Raw genomic sequence first — 11,169 nt, 5'->3', positions numbered from 1 at the left:
TCTCTCTCTTCTTGATTTCGATTAGCTGGTACTATCTGTAGCATGTCAGTATGGGTATGCAACAACATGCATGGTTGAGAATGAGATCTGATGAGATCATTTTGCAATCTCCTAATATCTTCTTATACTTGTTTCAAAGGATCTTCTATCATTTTGTTGAAATCTCGAGGATCAAGTTAAGTTGAGAATCAAGCCTTGCAGCAAGCAACCAATTCCGGTGGTAGGCTGGTAGCCTGTCATACGGTATTAATATAATACTCCATCCATCCTAAAATAAGTGTCTCAATTTTATACTGGCTCCAGTATAGAGTTGTACTTCCACGATTGAAGATGAATATATCGAAAAATTTCTTGCAACAAAAAAAGTTTGAGATAGTTATTTTGGGACGGAGGGAGTACAAGCAGCCTCCACTATTTTTTATTTTCTATCAAGATAGAGGTGAAGATTACACCACCATCATGATAGAACAGCACCTTCCTCGCCATATGCTCCAACAGGCAACAGGTCATGTGTGCTTCAAGTTGGATCGGGTAGCATGCATGCACCAAAGGGATCAAATTTTCTTCTCCTTCTGCTAAGAAGACAAAATTTCAGTTTTGTCTTGTAAAGTATACCTACTGTCTAGCTTCATACGTAAGCTTGTTAATTAGTCTTAATAAGTCAAGCATTAATTTGTCTTAATCAGCCAACGTACGTACTCCTACTTTGTTTATTTACCCATTGTTCCCCTTGATGATTATGCGCCAGCTGCCGTTAGTTGAGGCGGCTGGCGTCTATAAACAAAATTAAGCTGGATATGCATAATACAACTATATAAGTATATATCAATCTCTACAAGAACTAACCATAAAACCAATCAACAACTAACCACACAAGCGTCCTGCTTAATTGATCTTCTTGTGGCTAGTAGTGATTGTCCGCATAGATATGTTGACCGTGTAAAATCATTTCCTTTTTCCATTTTTGTATGTTCAGCGTGTTGGGACTAGCTGGAGGATGAGTTCCGAACGCCAGGCCCCTTGGCACCGGGCGGCTACTTGACCAACTAGGACGTTGTGGTCGACTCATTTTTTGCGAATACGCAAAACTTGCATATCTTACATTGATAAAAGAAAATAGAATGAGTGCCATAAGAGATATACACATGACACGGACGCATACAAACGTAATATGATGCCCGGAGCATAGAGACAAAAGATGCTCCGGCTGGATAGATGATACAAAACAGCTAAAAATACCAAGTTCGAACCAAGAACAACATGTCAAACCAGTAAGAAGTCCAAAATCGCCAAAACCAAGAAGATAACGCCTTTAAGATGTAAGACGATGGCCAGACGCCGTCGCCATCCGGTCCAGAGAAATCTGTCTTAAAGTTTCCACTAAGCTTGAAGAGGGACGTAGTTGGAGGCCATGGCAGCGCCGCCAAGAATGAAAAGCGACACATACGGATTCCGCTTCTGCCAACACCTGCAAGCCAAGCAGGGATTTCTCCCTAGCCTGAAGCTAAGCAATCACATAGCCGCTGGATCTAGAATCGAAGATGAGGAAGCCACATCTAGTCGGAACCACCATGACAGTAACGGGGGTTGATAGTGTTGCACTTGCCGCCAGATGGTAGCACCGCCTCCAGACCCACGAGCATTAGATTTGGCAAAAGGGGAGGCTTTGAGGTGTACATGGTAGGGCAGGCAGCAAATCAAATACAACCGCTCAGGGGAGGCTACGGCGAACGTCAACGTCGGAAGCTAGGACTACAGGGACGTAGATCTAAGCTGTCGAGGCCTCAACTATTAGGACATCGATGAGCCAGGAAAGCTGGAAGGGACACAGCTATTGGGATGCCAAGGCCGGAGTTGCCCGGCAGAGGACACCGACTGTTAGAAAGTATTGTACATGTATATACGGTACTGTTATAAACCGTATATACATCTGGTAGGATCTGGTGTTGCGTGAGTTGATTGTAATCAGGTGGTTAGGTAGTTAGGATTTATCCTCATCTTGTATAGCTTTTCTTGAGGATCAATCCAGCCCTACCGAACCACCAAACCCTGTAATCTGTCGATGCCTATATAACACGCAACGCGCCCCTGCCAGAGGCATACGCTTCAACCTATTCTTTCATGGTATTCAGAGCCTACTTTCTCTCCAACATCCAACCCTAGACATGGCTAGCTCGAGCACCGCCGCCGCCGCCGCTTTCCCTCTCATCCCCATTGCTGACAAGCTTCACCGGGGCAACTACCTGGTGTGGCGCGTGCAAGCCCTAGCCACCGTCCGAGGAGCGCAGCTGATCAACCACCTCAACCCCGATCATCCGTTCCCAGAACCGAAGCTTGCTGACAAGGATGGCAAGCCAACCGATGTGCCCAACCCGGAGCATCTCATCGCACTGGCGCAAGACTCTCAGGTGCTGAGCTTCATCTTCAACTCGATCTCAGCCCCTGTGATGATCCAGGTTGCCCACTGCACCAAGGCCGCGGCGGCATGGACCGCCATCAGGGAGATGTTTCTCTCCCAGACGCAGGCCAACATCGTCAACACCCGGATCGCCCTCTCCAACACCAAAAAGGGCACCGCGACCATCGCCGACTACATCGGGCGCATGAAGGCGCTGGGCGACGAGATGGCTTCTGCAGGAAAGCCGCTCGACGATGATGACATGGTCTCCTACATCCTCGCTCGACTAGACTATGACTACATCTCGTTTGTCTCTTCCATCTGTGCTGCGAGGACCGAACCAATCAAGGTAGCAGAACTCTACTCTCAGTTGATTAGTTTTGAGAAACGCCTTGCTATGTTTGAAGGTGGCAATCACTCCTCCCAGTCCTCGGCCAACGCCGTCTCCCATGGCCGTGGTTTCGGCCGAGGTGGAGGTGGTCGTGGCAATGGTGGTTGCGGAAACGGAGGAGGTGGACGCGGCAACAGAGGCCGTGGTAATGGAGGCGGCGGCCGCGGCAATGGAGTTCGCGGCAATGGCAACGGAGGAGCTGATGATCTTCCTGAAGTCACCTGCCAAATCTGCAAGAGGCAAAACCACACCGCCCTTGAATGCTATCGCCGCTTCGACATCTCCTTCACCAAGAATGACAAGAGCGCAGGATCGGCCACCACTTCTTCCTATGGAGTGGACACAAATTGGTACCTTGATACAGGGGCTACTGATCACATCACCAGCGAACTCGACAAGCTGACGGTCCGCAACAAGTACAATGGCAATGAACAAGTCCACACTGCAAACGGAGAAGGTATGGAAATTAGTCATATTGGTCAATCTACTGTTCGTACTCCAACTCGTGATCTTCATCTAAAAAACATCTTGCATGTACCTGATGCCACCAAAAATCTAATTTTCTCTCATCGTTTGTCCACTGATAATCATACTTATCTTGAAGTTCACCCAAGTTTCTTTTTTGTTAAAGAACAGGGAACGAGGAAAACCCTTCTCCGGGGCAGATGTAGACGTGGTCTCTAGCCCCTGTCATCGGCTCCTTCGAGTTCAAACAAACAAGCTTTTGGCTTCAATAAACTGCCCACCGAGAGGTGGCACAGCCGGCTAGGACACCCTTCATCCACCATAGTGCATCATGTCCTTAGCCAAAACAACATTCCTTTCTCTAGTAGTGAGTTGAATAAAGAAGGTATTTGTGATGCATGCCAAATGGGCAAAAGTCACCAACTTCCTTACCCTAGTTTGTTAAGTGTTTCCAAAGCTCCTTTAGAGCAAGTGTTTTCCGATGTATGGGGGCCTGCCCGTGATTCTATCAATAAGAAAAACTATTATGTCTCATTTATTGATGATTACAGTAAATTCACATGGATATACCTCCTTAAACATCGATATGAAGTGTTTAAAGTTTTTCATGAGTTTCAAACTCTTGTTGAAAGGTTATTCAATAAGAAAATCATTACTATGCAAACAGATTGGGGTGGCGAGTATGAGCGTCTTAACTCCTTCTTTCGCCAATTAGGAATCACTCATCATGTCTCCTGTCCGCATGCTCATCAGCAGAACGGATCAGCTGAAAGGAAACATCGACACATTGTTGATGTAGGCCTCTCCCTCTTAGCTCATGCTTCTATGCCCTTGAAATTCTGGGATGAAGCTTTTCTTTCAGCCACATATCTGATAAACCGCACCCCCAGCAAAGTAATTAATTTTGAAACTCCATTAGCTCGTTTGTTTCAAGAGAAACCAAATTATCATTCACTTCGTGTTTTTGGATGTGCTTGTTGGCCAAATCTCCGTCCATACAATTCCAAAAATTTAGCTTTCCGTTCTAAACAGTGTGTATTCCTCGGATACAGCAATCTTCACAAAGGCTTCAAGTGCCTAGATGTTGCTGCCGGACGTGTTTATATATCCTGTGATGTCATATTTGATGAGACAATTTTTCCATTTGCATCCTTAAACCCAAATGCAGGCACCCCTCTTCGTTTCGAAGTATTGTTGCTTCCTGAAACATCTCTCTCTGAATCTATTGATCACGAGGGCGAACTTGTAGTTGATCAACAGACTAATTTCCGTACTAGTTCTGGAGAAAATCCAGCTATTTTTCATCATTTTATGCAGTCAAAACAAGACAAAAATAGCACTGAGCACGAGGAGGATCCAGGTGCTGTGGCAACCGATCCCGAGGCAGCGACAGGCGCAGACAGCGCGGCAGCAGTGGGCACAGGCGGCCCAGGCAGCGAATCCGCCTCGGGCTCAGCAGCAGGCGCAGGCGGCCCAGGCGGCGAATCTGCCTCGGGCTCGCCACCCAGGGAGCACTGCGCATCGCTGGCTGGCCCGCAGAATCCTGTCTCCCCTGGCGGGCCAGCAGTTGGAGGACGCGTTGCGCAAGATGGCCCAGGTGGCGAATCCCATGCAGAAGCGGTGTGTGGCGCGTCTGGTACGGCTTCTGAACGACGGGACGCGCGATCCTCTGGCGCTGACGGCGGATCTGTCACGGGATCCTGTGCCGCTGCTCCCTCCTCTACGAGATCGTCTGTGGCACCCTCCGCTACAACATCTGGTGTGTCAACCCGAGTAACCAGATCACAACATGGTATTGTGAAACCACAAGTACGTACAGACGGCACAATCAGGTGTGACAAGTTAAAACCTCGTTTTGGAGGTTTGACAATCACTGGTGAGCCAAGAAATTTGCAGGAAGCTTTAAGTGACAAAAAGTGGAAAATGGCTATGAATGATGAGTATGATGCTCTTATTAGAAATAAAACTTGGCACCTAGTTCCACCAACAAGAAATAAAAATATTATTGATTGTAGGTGGGTCTATAGGATTAAGAGAAAGGCGGATGGTCAAATTGACAGATACAAGGCAAGATTAGTAGCAAAGGGTTTTAAACAAAGATACGGTATAGATTATGAAGATACCTCTAGTCCTGTTGTTAAGGCAGCTACTATCAGACTTGTTCTCTCTGTTGCAGTTTCAAGTGACTGGAGCCTTAGGCAATTGGATGTTCAGAATGCGTTTCTTCATGGCGTTCTAGAGGAAGAAGTCTATATGAGACAACCACCTGGATATGAGATAAAGGGTAAAGAAAATTATATCTGCAAACTTGACAAAGCTTTGTATGGTCTGAAACAGGCACCTCGAGCATGGTACTCTAGGTTATGTGACAAACTTCAAGCACTTGGTTTCAAACCATCAAAGGGGGATACTTCCTTGTTCTTTTATAGAAGAGGAAAGATTATCATTTTTATGTTGGTTTATGTTGATGATATTATTGTTGCTAGCTCATCACAGGATGCGACAATAGCATTGCTGGAAGATTTAAGGAAAGATTTTGCCTTAAAAGATCTGGGTGACTTACATTATTTCTTGGGAATTGAAGTTAAGAAGGTGAAAGATGGCATTCTTCTGACCCAAGAAAAATATGTCATGGATATATTAAAACGTGCAGGTATGATGAGCTGCAAGGTTTCAAACATGCCTCTCTCTACATCCCAAAAGTTTTCAAGAGAAGAAGGAGAACCTTTGGGGGCCGAAGAGTCAACAAGGTATAGAAGCATGGTAGGAGCTTTACAATATTTAACCTTAATAAGACCTGATATTTGTTTCCCTGTAAACAAAGTGTGTAAGTTTTTGCATTCTCCTACCTCTCAACACATGACAACAGTTAAAAGGATCTTAAGATATCTTAGAGGTACTATGAGTACAGGTCTCAAATTCACCAAGTCAACCTACAATTTTGTTAGTGCTTTCTCGGATGCTGACTGGGCAGGATGTCCTGATGATAGAAGATCAACAGGGGGTTTCTGTGTGTTTTTTGGTCCCAATCTAATCTCTTGGAGTGCACGTAAACAGGCTACTGTTTCTAGATCAAGTACTGAGGCTGAGTATAAATCTTTGGCTAATGCTACAGCTGAGATTATTTGGGTTCAAACTCTTCTGCATGAACTTGGAGTAGCTCATTCACCAGTTGCTCATCTTTGGTGTGACAACATTGGTGCCACATATTTGTCAGCAAATCCAGTATTCCATGCAAGGACTAAACATATAGAGGTTGATTATCATTTTGTTCGAGAAAGAGTAGCTAGCAAGCTACTGGATATTCGCTTTATTCCCATAGGTGATCAAGTTGCAGATGGTTTTACCAAGGCCTTATCATGGCGAAAATTGGAAGACTTTAAGAGCAATCTCAACTTGGTGAAGTTATGATTGAGGGGGCGTGTTAGAAAGTATTGTACACGTATATACGGTACTGTTATAAACCGTATATACATCTGGTAGGATCTGGTGTTGCGTGATTTGATTGTAATTAGGTGGTTAGGTAGTTAGGATTTATCCTCATCTTGTATAGCTTTTCTTGAGGATCAATCCAGCCCTACCGAACCACCAAACCCTGTAATCTGTCGATGCCTATATAACACGCAGCGCGTCCCTGCCAGAGGCACACGCTTCAACCTATTCTTTCACCGACAAGCCATGGACAATGTATAATGCAGGTCCGAGGCCGCCGGGGCTAGAGCAGCGCCAGCAAGGACCCACCGCAAGGCGCCCCGCACCTGCCACTACTATTGTTGCTTGTTGCGCGAGAGCTGTCACTACTAGTCGAGGGGGAAGGAAGGTCTGCCGGAGACATGAGGGTTGCCTGCACCAAGCAGGCCACGTGCGCACCCGCATCCAGCTACAGATCCCGCGCCCATCCTTGGCCGGTAGCAGGGGAGAGGGGAGGGCGCCCATGGCCGCGACCAAGGCATGCCACATCCACCACTGGACTGACATGACTGAGGGCAACAGGTGGGGGAGGGGACGCGTGTGATGCACCAAGATGCAATATCGGGGGCGGGGGGAGGATGTGCGACACGCAAGGGACTAACCCGGCCCGCTGCCTGATGGAAATATGCCCTAGAGGAAATAATAAAATGGTTACTATTGTATTTCCTAAATCATGATAAAGGTTTATTATTCATGCTAGAATTGTATTGATCGGAAACTTAAATACATGTGTGAATACATAAGCAAATACCGTGTCCCTAGTAAGCCTCTACTAGACTAGCTCATTAATCAAGGATGTTAAGGTTTCCTAACATGGACATGTGTTGTCATTTGATAACGGGATCACATCATTAGGAGAATGATGTGATGGACAAGACCCATCTGTTAGCTTAGCATATTGATCGTTTAGTTTATTGCTATTGCTTTCTTCATGTGAAATACATATTTATTTGACTATGAGATTATGCAACTCCCGGATACCAAAGGAATAACTTGTGTGCTATCAAACGTCACAACGTAACTGGATGATCATAAAGATGCTCTACAGTATCTCCGAAGGTGTTTGTTGAGTTGGCATAGATCGAGATTGGGATTTGTCACTCCAAGTATCGGAGAGGTTCTCTGGGCCCTCTCGGTAGTACACATCATAAGAAGCCTTGCAAGCAAAGTGACTTACGGAACGAGTAAAGGGACTAGCCAGTAATGAGATTGAACTGGGTATGAAGATAACGACGATCGAATCTCTGGCAAGTAACATACACCGATGGACAAAGGGAATTACGTATGTTGTCATAACGGTTCGACCAATAAAGATCTTTGTAGAATATGTAGGAGCCAATATGGGCATCCAGGTTCTACTATTGGTTATTGACCGGAGAGGTGTCTCGGTCATGTCTACATAGTTCTCGAACCCGTAGGGTCCATGCGCTTAACGTTCGTTGACGATATAGTGTTATATGAGTTATATGATTTGGTGTCGAATATTGTTCGGAGTCCCGGATGAGATCACGGACATGCCGAGGAGTCTCGAAATGGTCGAGAGTAAAGACTGATATATAGGATGATGGTATTCGGACATCGGAAGGGTTTATGGATGCACCGGGTGGCCATCAGGTCATCGGAAGGGGTTCTAGACACCCCCGTACTACTAGGGAAAAACCTAGCAGTAGCGCAGGTATTAGGTGTATCAGTAGCGCGGGCTCCCGCGCTACTGATACGTCGCTACAGCTAACCTATAGCAATAGCGCGTGTTGGCCTGCGCTATTGCTATACATGCGTCGCAGTAGTGGGCTTTATAGCAACGCGCTACTGCTAATAGCTACAACACTTTTAATTAAGCCCGCGCTATTGGTAAGGACGCGCTGCTGCTAACTTTACTCCCCTCGCTACTGCTAGTTTTATTAGTTTCTAATTATTTTTCTGCATATTTGTTTTGTATTTGAACAGGCTTTATACAATAATCTTTAGCACATACAAATGTCATCATCACACACACACAAATGTAATCTTAGCATATACATACAAATAGTCTCATCAAATCATGTCATCATCATAATCATCATCCAACACAAAGTGGTCTCTTGCCGTCATCTCAAAAATAGCGATACAAGTCTCGAATACTTGCAACTACATCGTCATCCATCTAAACAATGATATACGCGAGAAGATCTATCACTATGAGTGAGAGCGAAACTATGCAGTACATGAGGCGGCGGTTATGAGTCCTCTCTCGCACTAGCGTCAACCTCAAGTAACTAGCTTCTGCTTCTTGTATGCTTTTGAAGACTTTATGGCTGGCGCCCGAGTCCTCCTCCACTTGCACTTGACACTCAGGCCACTCCTCATACACTTTCGGAACCTTCCCTTTGTACATGACATAGCACTGCTTCTTCGCCATCAAGAATCTAGGTACCTGGTAGAGATGCATCTTCATCAAGAGAATGTACAATCATATGCAACAAAATATACTTGAGTAACACGAAAAAGAAAGGGTTAGCAACTAGATGCATCATATAGTAAACATATGTGGCACCCCGGCTCAGAGAAACCGGAACGCCCCGTATTCCAGCCCAGAGATCGAGGAGAAGTCTTCTGGCAAATACAACACTACTTAGCATAAAACAAATCAGCTCTTTATTACAATCTATATGGGTACAAGGGGGTTACATCGGCACGACAAAACTACGCGTGCCATGGTTGCTCCATGCAAGCAGCAGAACAACACGAAGCAGCGCAATGACTACTGGCAGCGGAACAGCGATGGCGGTGGTTGAGGGAGTCCTGGATTAGGGGGTCTCCGGACAGCTGGACTATATCCTTTGGCCAGACTATTGGACTATGAAGATATAAGATTGAAGACTTCGTCCCGTGTCCGGATGGGACTCTACTTGGCGTGGAAGGCAAGCTAGGCAATACGGATATGTATATCTCCTCCTTTGTAACCGATCTTGTGTAACCCTAGCCCCCTCCGGTGTCTATATAAACCGGAGGGTTTTAGTCCATAGGACAACATACAATCATACCATAGGCTAGCTTTTAGGGTTTAGCCTCTCCAATCTCGTGGTAGATCAACTCTTGTAATACTCATATCATCAAGAATAAATCAAGAAGGACGTAGGGTTTTACCTCCATCAAGAGGGCCCGAACCTGGGTAAAACATCGTGTCCCCTGCCTCCTGTTACCATCCGCCTTAGACGCACAGTTCGGGACCCCCTACCCGAGATCCGCCGGTTTTGACACCGACATTGGTGCTTTCATTGAGAGTTCCTCTGTGTCGTCGCCGTTAGGCTTGATGGCTCCTACTATCATCGATAGCGATGCAGTCCAGGGTGAGACTTTTCTCCCCGGACAGATCTCTGTGTTCGGCGGCTTCGCACTGCGGGCCAACTCGCTTGGCCATCTGGAGCAGATTGAAAGTTATGCCCCTGGCCACCAGGTCAGGTTTGGAAGCTTAAACTACACAACCGATATCCGCGGAGACTTGATCTTCGACGGATTCGAGCCCCTGCCTTGTGCGCCACGCGGTCACGATGAGTACGATTTAGCTCTACCATCGGACAATGTTCAGGAGATCGCACCGGCAGCCACTCCGAGCCTCAATTCGGAGTCAGTTGCGCCGTCCATAGACGGGTGGATAGACCCCGTCTCTGAGGCTGTATCCTCAGCGGCGATCGAGCTGGAGCTCGACCTTACCCTTCACGAGAGCTGTGTTGCTAAACTACCGGATCCTTCTCCGGCCACGGACTCCGAACCGCCTGTGCCCGTTCCTATCGAATCCGATTGGGCGCCGATCATGGAGTTTACCTCCACGGATATTTTTCAGCACTCGCCCTTCGGCGACATACTAAACTCATTAAGGTCTCTCTCCTTGTCAGGAGGATCCTGGCCGAACTATGTCCGGCAGGATTGGGATGCGGATGACGAAGAAATTCGCCGCCCACCCACCACCCACTTAGTAGCCACTGTCAACGACTTAACCGACATGCTCGACTTCGACTCCGAAGACATCGACGGTATGGACCACTACACCACAACACCTTATTGGGGGCAGTTAACTGCCGGGAGAAAAACCTGTCTAAGGACAATGTATCTGCCAGAAGATTAGTTACTGCCGCTAGAAGCACATTAGGGCAGATGAACTGCCGGGAGAACCTGAGCTGCAACGGCGCCAACACTGCCGGTACACTTTATGGCCCATATTCTGCCGGGAGAACTAAATCTCGGCCCATAATCTGCCGGAGACCTTCTTTTGAGCGAGACCCAAATAATATCGGCTCTCTAAGCGCGCGCCAGCGAGAAAAAAAGCACGCGACTTGGCGAAATTTTGGAAAGAAATAGACGCGCCGGCCCTCCCGCTCCACCAGATTTGTCTCAAAAAAAAGACCAGACCGCAACGCCGCCCCCAAATGACGCCCAATCCACCCGTGCCCTCCACCAGACCACC

The 11,169-nt window shown here is 46.8% G+C and overlaps 1 pseudogene; it reads left to right on the top strand.

Moving 5' to 3' along the window:
* Window positions 1-2,642: 2,642 nt before the first annotated feature.
* LOC119304591 lies at window positions 2,643-2,784 on the top strand (annotated as a pseudogene).
* Window positions 2,785-11,169: the final 8,385 nt, after the last annotated feature.

This window comes from Triticum dicoccoides, chromosome 5A (assembly GCF_002162155.2).
Source record: "Triticum dicoccoides isolate Atlit2015 ecotype Zavitan chromosome 5A, WEW_v2.0, whole genome shotgun sequence".
Taxonomy (NCBI): Eukaryota; Viridiplantae; Streptophyta; class Magnoliopsida; order Poales; family Poaceae; genus Triticum; species Triticum dicoccoides.
This window is presented reverse-complemented; position numbering and strand designations above follow the sequence as displayed.